Source organism: Siphateles boraxobius, unplaced genomic scaffold, assembly GCF_051911475.1.
Source record: "Siphateles boraxobius isolate OS27281-9 unplaced genomic scaffold, OSU_SipBor_1 22, whole genome shotgun sequence".
NCBI lineage: Eukaryota > Metazoa > Chordata > Actinopteri > Cypriniformes > Leuciscidae > Siphateles > Siphateles boraxobius.
In genome coordinates, this window is record NW_027508833.1 from 40,129,964 (window position 1) to 40,138,365 (window position 8,402).

The following is an 8,402-nucleotide window of genomic DNA, read 5'->3' on the forward strand; positions in this document are numbered from 1 at the left end:
AGAACCTGGCAGCAGGTGAAAATAAAATATAAAAATATAGTTCAGAATGGTAAGTAAATCTAATGGTATGTGCAAATGTAATCAATGCCAGCTTGAAGTTACAACTATTCAGGGTTTTTTTTATTTTATTTTTTAATTGCCGCGACCAAAAAGAAGACTGAAGTTGCTGGCACTGGGGGAGAGCGACCGCCAGCCAGCTTCACTCCTGCAGAGGAACTGGCTTTGGACATTAATAAAGGGAGGCCCGTCCTTGAGGGAATAGAGGGGGGGGATATCATCTAAAATCATATCACGTAGTATAAGGAGTGAGTATATAAAAGGTGTGTGTGTGTGTGTTTTATTATCATTATTCCTTCCTGACTAACTGATTTCCTCCTTCCTTAGGCATTGTAAGCCTAAGTACATCATAGCAGTAATGTCACGTAGAGGTACTTGTGCTACTGTAATGGTGCATTTTGGTAAAAAAAAAAAGATCAAGATGCTGTATGCTTTATGGATCCACCAGACATCATGTTGCCTGTGAGTATGAGACCTTTTAAATCAGTCATGTAAGCTAATGAGTTTAACTGAGTTTAATCAGTGGTCACAGGGAGAAGGCCCATCAGTTGAGGAGGATGAGGAGACTGTGTCTGTATGTTCAAGGAGGCCTGAGGTACTCACAGGTTCCATGTTATACTGTATTGAATATTAAAAAGTGTACTTGTGTGATCATGATGTGTTTTCAGGATGCTGACACTGTTCTAGAGCCCTCTCAGTCTGGGACCACATGTGACAAAGTGAGTTTTAAGAAATGAAAACAATGTGATAAGAGTATTCAATGAAGTAACTTAAATCTTTGTTGCTACAGAAAACATAAAAGGAGTGTATAAACGCTACCTCCTTAAACAAATGGAAGCGATTGATATCGACATCCAGTATAAAAAACTGAAGAGGAGGAAGTTGGAGCTGGAAATTCAACAGCTACAGAAAAATGCAAGTAGAACTACCATTTTTAAAAAAGGAAAAAAAAAAAAAAAAAACATTACCTTTTTGATCACTTCCCACAACATTTATTTGTGTGTTTTCACCCCTAACAGGCAGATTCACTCTGAATAAAGACAAATCACATTAAATACTTTGACTTCTGTGTGTTTGTTCAACTAAGGAGAAAGTTGAGGAGCCAGTGGAAAATTTTAAAGGCTACACATGGTTTAGACCATATTAAGCAAAATAATCATTTGCATATGTGTCTCGTATAAGTCTGCCTGTTTCGTTTTCTTCCAATACTGCTTCATTGCCCCAGTCTTCCTCTTCAACAATCCTTGGTTTCCTCTCTCTCCTCAGACAAGCAATGTTATGGAGCACTACACAAGCAACTACAATGTCACATGCCCTAGGTGGAGTAACTCTGAGGTGCTTCAGGCACTGAAACCTTGACTTTATCAGCCCAAATGCCATCTCTACACGAGCTCTTGTGTGTGCATGGGCAATGTTGTAGCGGTGCTGTGCCTCTGTCTGGGGATCCTGATAGGGAGTCAAGAGGTAAGGCAGGCATGGGTATCCCTTGTCTCCCAGCAAAACTCCTGAGAATTCTCCTGCATAGACAGAATGAATGAATATATATATATATAGATATATAATGTAGTTTTTTCTTTCTTTTTTTTAAGACTTTTTGCGATTTTAAGTGATTACTAGCATACCTCTTGCTAGTTGCTGGTAGAGAGATGAGGCTCTAAAGATTCTGGAGTCATGCACAGAGCCTGGCCATTTGGCCTCTACATTTGTGATGATGCAATCTGCATCACTAATCATCTAAAATAAATTAAACCTGTAGGTATCACGGTTCATGAATTCGCTGTTTTCTTCATGTCTCGTGTAATTGTTGTTATATGTGTGTGAGCGCGTGTGAGTGGGCGTTACCGCTCGTTCCGCTGATCAGCGTACCAGCTGATCTCATTCTCTGCACCAGCTGCTGCAAATCATCTCTCCTATTTATACTCATCACACTCTCCTCTCTTTGTCAGATCGTTGTTTGGTGTTCACAGTGTTTTTTCCTCGCGTGTCCTGTCTGCAGTCCTGGTCCGGTTCGAGTTCCTGTTCAGTGTCTTCTCGGTTTCGTCTCGTCTGGATGTTCACCTGCACTTGGATTCACGACCAGCACTTTTCACCTGCACGTTGACCATCTAGTCCCTGCGCCACCAGCCCACCCGTGTTGCTTGGACTTTGATCTTTTTACCCTCTCAATAAAGAGATTACTTGCATCATTGCTTCCGCTTGTGATTGTGACAGAACGATCTGACCTAGAATGGAAGCAGCAAGTGAAGCCTCATCTTCCTTAGAGGAATTCGTCAAGACCAGCATTGCACGGATGGATTCCCAGGAGAGGCACATGAGTGAGTCGGGTCGGGCTATTCAAGCTCTTGTGGCGCAGGTGTCCGAGCTCACCCAGCAATTCCAACTTATGCGAGCTCCCACTGCGCCACCCACACCGTCTGCTCCTCCCGTACCACCAGAGAGCGTCTCCCAGTCAGAGCCCCGCCTACCTGTTCCTGAGCCTTACAACGGTGAGCCGAATTTTTGCAGAGCATTTCTAACACGCTGTTCGATGCACTTTTCTCTACAGCCCAGGACCTTCGCTAATGAACGAAGCAAGGTCGCATTTGTGCTCACGCTACTGACTGGGAGGGCAGCTCTATGGGGGACGGCGGTGTGGGACAACCAAGATCCGTGCTGCGCCTCGTTCCAGACACTCGCCGCCGAGATGAAGAAGGTTTTTGACCGTGCGGTCGCAGGAAGAGAAGCGGCTCGGATTCTCGCAGACCTCAAGCAAGGCGAAAGATCTGTATCTGATTACTCCATCGAGTTCCGGACGTTGGCGGCTGAGTGTCAATGGAACGAGGAGGCGCAGTGGGACATGTTCCTGCATGGGCTGGCTGACCGCGTCCAAAGAGAGATTTATGCCCTGGACTTACCAACTACTCTCAATGGACTGATCGAATTGGCACTTCGTGTGGATTCCCGACTTTCTCGAGTCGAACGTAGGAGGTTACCCGCTCGGATGTCTGGAGCAGTGGAGACCCTGCGTACCAGCGGCGGTGACGCGGTCAGCCCCGTCGTCGATCACGAGCCCATGCAGGTCGGGCGAGCTCGGCTTTCCCGGGAGGAGAAGGAAAGGCGGAGGTCCCAAGGCCTTTGCCTTTACTGTGGCACAGCGGGACACTTCGCGTTCAACTGCCCGGTAAAAGGGCAAGCCCGGCAGTAAATTTGAGGCTACTGTCGGGTGGGATCTCCGCTGAGAAGACCTCATCAACATCTACGCTCCTCCCGGTAAGACTAGGATGGTCAACCCACACTCACGACTGTCGAGCACTACTGGACTCTGGGGCGGAAGGTAACTTCATGGACTACACATTTGCACTCAAGATTCAGGCCCCCCTTCTGCCTCTCACCCGTACCATCGCAGTTCACGCTCTTAACGGTCAAGCACTTCCCACCATTTCATTCACTACTGAACCCATCACACTCAGCATGTCTGGCAATCACACTGAAACCATCACCTTTTACATTCTGGACTCCCCTCTTGCACCCGTTGTTTTAGGACACCCCTGGCTCATCAAACACAACCCCAAGATAGACTGGCAGCAGAGATCAGTATCTGAGTGGAGCAGTGAATGTCATGAGTCCTGTCTTGTGTCTGCTTGTCCGTTTGTTTCTGTCTCTTCGTTTCAGGAGGAAGCAGTGGATTTATCAAACGTGCCCACGGAGTATCTAGACCTGAAGGAAGTGTTCAGTAAGTCTCATGCTGCTTCTCTCCCTCCACATCGTCCCTACGACTGTGCTATAGAGTTACTGCCAGGTACGTCTCCGCCTAAGGGCAAGTTATATTCACTTTCTGTTCCAGAAAGAGAGGCCATGGAGAAATACATTTCTGATTCTCTAGCAGCTAAGTTCATCCGTCCCTCCTCTTCTCCAGCGGGGGCGGGGTTCTTTTTTGTGGGGAAGAAGGACGGATCCCTGCGACCTTGTATTGACTACCGGGGGCTGAACAGCATCACGGTAAAGAATACTTATCCTTTGCCGCTGATGTCTTCAGCCTTCGAGAGGTTGCAGGGAGCGTAGATCTTCACGAAATTGGATTTACGTAATGCTTATCATTTGGTTCGCATCAGGAGGGGGGATGAGTGGAAGACTGCTTTTAATACCCCCAGGGGGCACTTTGAATACTTGGTCATGCCTTTCGGCCTGTCCAACTCCCCAGCAGTCTTCCAGGCACTCGTCAAGGACGTGCTGCGAGATATGGTCGATCAGTTCATATATGTCTACCTGGATGACATATTGATTTTTTTCTTCTTCTCTCCAGGAACACGTGCAGCATGTTCGACGAGTGCTTCAGAGGCTGCTAGAGAATGGGCTTTTTGTCAAGGCGGAGAAATGCGCTTTTCATGCACAGTCTGTTCCCTTCTTAGGATATATTGTGTCATCTGAGGGTATGCGTATGGATCCTGAAAAGGTTAAGGCTGTGGTAGATTGGCCAAGTCCAGATTCCCGTAAGGCCCTACAGCGGTTTCTGGGGTTCGCCAATTTTTACCGGCGGTTCATTCGCAATTTCAGCCAACTAGCCTCGCCTCTGACCGCCTTGACCTCCCCCAGAACTGCGTTCAGGTGGTCAGACGCAGCTGAGGCTGCGTTTGCCAAACTGAAAGGCCGCTTTGTTTCAGCCCCAATCTTGGTTACCCCTGATCCATCACGTCAGTTCGTGGTGGAGGTTGATGCGTCAAAGGTGGGGGTAGGTGCAGTGTTGTCCCAACGTTCCCCTACAGATGACAGAATGCATCCGTGCGCGTTTTTGTCTCACCGTTTATCTCCTGCCGAACGTAATTATGACATTGGTAATAGAGAGTTGTTGGCAGTCAAGTTAGCGTTGGAGGAATGGCGCCACTGGTTAGAAGGGTCGGGGGTACCTTTTATCGTCTGGACCGACCATAAGAATCTGGAATATATTAGAACCGCTAAAAGACTGAACTCTAGGCAGGCTCGGTGGGCACTTTTTTTCGGACGTTTTGACTTTACTCTCTCGTACCGCCCGGGTTCTAAAAACATCAAACCCGATTCTTTATCACACATTTTTGACCATTCCGATCGCCCGTCTACTCCCGAGTGCATTTTTCCAGAGACCTTAATTATCTCTACACTCACATGGGAGGTCGAATCGAAGGTCAAGAAGGCCTTACAAGGGGTAACGCCTCCGGTCGGTTGTCCACCGAACCGGTTATTTGTGCCAGAGGGATTACGGTCTGAGGTCATTCAGTGGGGGCATTGTTCCAACGTGGCTTGTCATCCAGGAGTTAGTCGCACTACATCTTTAGTCAAGCAACGATTCTGGTGGCCACGCATGGCTCGCGACGTTCACAGTTTTGTTTTGGCTTGCTCAGTTTGTGCCACTGGTAAGACTTCCAATCGACCCCCAAATTGGCTCCTTCAACCGCTGCCGGTTCCTTCGAGACCCTGGTCCCATATCGCTCTAGAATTTGTCACCGCCCTCCCACCCTCTCAGGGTAACACGGTAGTTTTGACCGTGGTGGACCGGTTCTCGAAGGCGGCCCACTTTATTCCCTTGCCCAAATTACCCTCAGCCAAGGAGACAGCGTTAACAGTCGTTAACCACGTCTTTCGGTTACATGGCCTCCCGATGGACGTGGTTTCGGACAGAGGACCCCAATTTGTGTCCAAATTTTGGCAAGAGTTTTGTAAATTACTGGGTGCGACTGTTAGTCTGTCCTCAGGGTTTCATCCCCAGAGCAATGGCCAAACTGAGAGAGCCAACCAGGATTTTGAGAGAACGTTGCGATGTCTGGTCTCCAAGAATCCTTCCTCATGGAGCCAACAACTGTCAATGGTGGAGTACGCCCACAATTCGTTACCAGTGTCATCTACGGGCCTATCTCCGTTTGAGTGTAGTCTAGGTTACCAGCCACCAATTTTTCCTAGTCTGGAATCCGAAGTCGCGGTTCCCTCCGCTCACGCTTTCGTCCAGAGGTGTCATCGCACTTGGACTAGAGCCCGTGAGACTCTACTCCAAGTGGGAGCGCGCACCAAGGCCAAGGCCGATCGCCACCGGTCTAGACCTCCCGTATACGTCGTCGGTTCCAAAGTGTGGCTTTCTACCAAGAACATTCCTCTCCGCTCCGTTTCTAATAAGCTTGCTCCCAAATTCATTGGCCCGTTCACTGTCACCAAAATCATTAATCCGGTGGCAGTCCGCCTCAATCTTCCTCCAGTATACAGGAGAACTCATCCCGTTTTTCATGTATCCAAAATTAAACCCGTTTTTCACTCTCGCATTAATCCGCCTGCTCCGGTTCCCCCACCGCCGCGACTCGTAGAAGGGGAACCAACATATTTGGTTAATCGTATTCTGGACTCAAGGCGGAGGGGACGCGGAATCCAGTACTTGGTGGACTGGGAAGGTTACGGTCCGGAGGAGAGAAGTTGGGTGCCTGCTAGAGACATCCTGGATCACTCCCTTATTGATGATTACAATCGACAGGTAAGGGAGTCTGGGGACGCCAGGAGGCGTTCCTAGGAGGGGGGGTACTATCACGGTTCATGAATTCGCTGTTTTCTTCATGTCTCGTGTAATTGTTGTTATGTGTGTGTGAGCGCGTGTGAGTGGGCGTTACCGCTCGTTCCGCTGATCAGCGTACCAGCTGATCTCATTCTCTGCACCAGCTGCTGCAAATCATCTCTCCTATTTATACTCATCACACTCTCCTCTCTTTGTCAGATCGTTGTTTGGTGTTCACAGTGTTTGTTCCTCGCGTGTCCTGTCTGCAGTCCTGGTCCGGTTCGAGTTCCTGTTCAGTGTCTTCTCGGTTTCGTCTCGTCTGGATGTTCACCTGCACTTGGATTCACGACCAGCACTTTTCACCTGCACGTTGACCATCTAGTCCCTGCGCCACCAGCCCACCCGTGTTGCTTGGACTTTGATCTTTTTACCCTCTCAATAAAGAGATTACTTGCATCATTGCTTCCGCTTGTGATTGTGACAGTAGGTCACTACATTTTAATTGCAATGAACTACACACTGGTGCCCAGCTTAGTACAGAACACTCAGTGCTAGAGCATAGCCTTCAATATCATCTCAGTGCGACCGTACCTGTACAGTGATGCTGTGTACTGATTTCCTATTCACAAAGTCCGCTTCATGTGGACCAGACGGACAATTAATACGCACATGGGTGCAGTCCAATGCACCGATAACATTTGGGAAACCTAGGAAAATTATCTGTTTGTTTTAAATATGTCCCATGTAAAATCAACAGTCAAGAAATATTTTCATGTTTTGTAGATATTTGATCTTACCAGCTATTCCATAAAGGCATGTTTAATGGTACGAATAGCTTTGTGGCCAGGGAATGTGATGAACACATTGAGTAGTCTTTTTAAAGAAAGGTACACAGTTCGTACAGAGCGGCAAAGTGATGCTTTGCTGATATTCTCTGCATCTCCAACTGTGTACAAAAATGTTCCACTGGCAAAAAAGCGAAGTGCAATGCACACCGTCTGTGGGACTGTGAGCGCTCTGTTGCGGCGTGTATTATTTGCAATGTGTGGGCTTAGTAATCTACAAATATATGCAATCCCATCTCTTGAGAACCTGTATCGCTCGTACAGGTAGCTGTCATTAAAAGCCAATGGGTCTGACCTGCCTCTGAAAGTTCTCTCTCTTTGAAATGCCCTCCGCAAGACTATAGCTCCCTCATCCACCACCTCATCTATGAAAGGACACGCCATGGTTAAGTTTGGAAACGAGTTCAGCTCCCTATTTATATACTTTTAATTAATTAATTACCAAACTCATTAACCAAACTCACCGATTAAACACACAAGTTTTGAACATTTCTTAGTGTATTTATACCTTATAATTTCTTTCATTTATTAGAAAAGTACATTTCCGTCTTTATTTATTTATTTAAAAATTTTTTTTATTAATAGTGGTTAAGTAAAATAAAATGACATCGAAATACCAGCAGGTGAGTATAAATGGTATGCTCGTTAAGCCTGAACTCAGACTTAGCCTGACAGTTAGCCTGCCCCGGACCAGGCTAATTTGCCAGCATAAGTTGCCGGGGTAACTGAGTTATGCAGTTATAATGCAGTAACAGATGAGTTATAATGCTGAGTTATAATGCAGTAACAGATGTAGCGTTTCGACTGAACCACTTTTACTTCTGCACGAGATGAGAGGACATTTTTATAATGTTCTGGGTCATGAAAGAGTCTGCATTTGTGATATATTTCCTTCTTCCTTTCCTGCAAAACGCTCACTCTGTCTGGATGTGTTTAAATCTGCAATAAGGATGCGTTTCTGCACATTTCACACATGCGCACTTCAATAAGCCGACAGAAAGCAGGTTAATGCG

General features: G+C 47.0%; 1 long non-coding RNA gene across 1 annotated transcript; it reads left to right on the forward strand.

The window, feature by feature from the left end:
• Positions 1 to 248: 248 nt before the first annotated feature.
• Positions 249 to 776, forward strand: LOC143747389 (uncharacterized). The gene is made up of 3 exons (XR_013206722.1): positions 249 to 320; positions 581 to 652; positions 726 to 776. It is a non-coding gene; the product is annotated as an uncharacterized LOC143747389 (long non-coding RNA).
• The last annotated feature ends 7,626 nt before the right edge of the window (positions 777 to 8,402 follow it).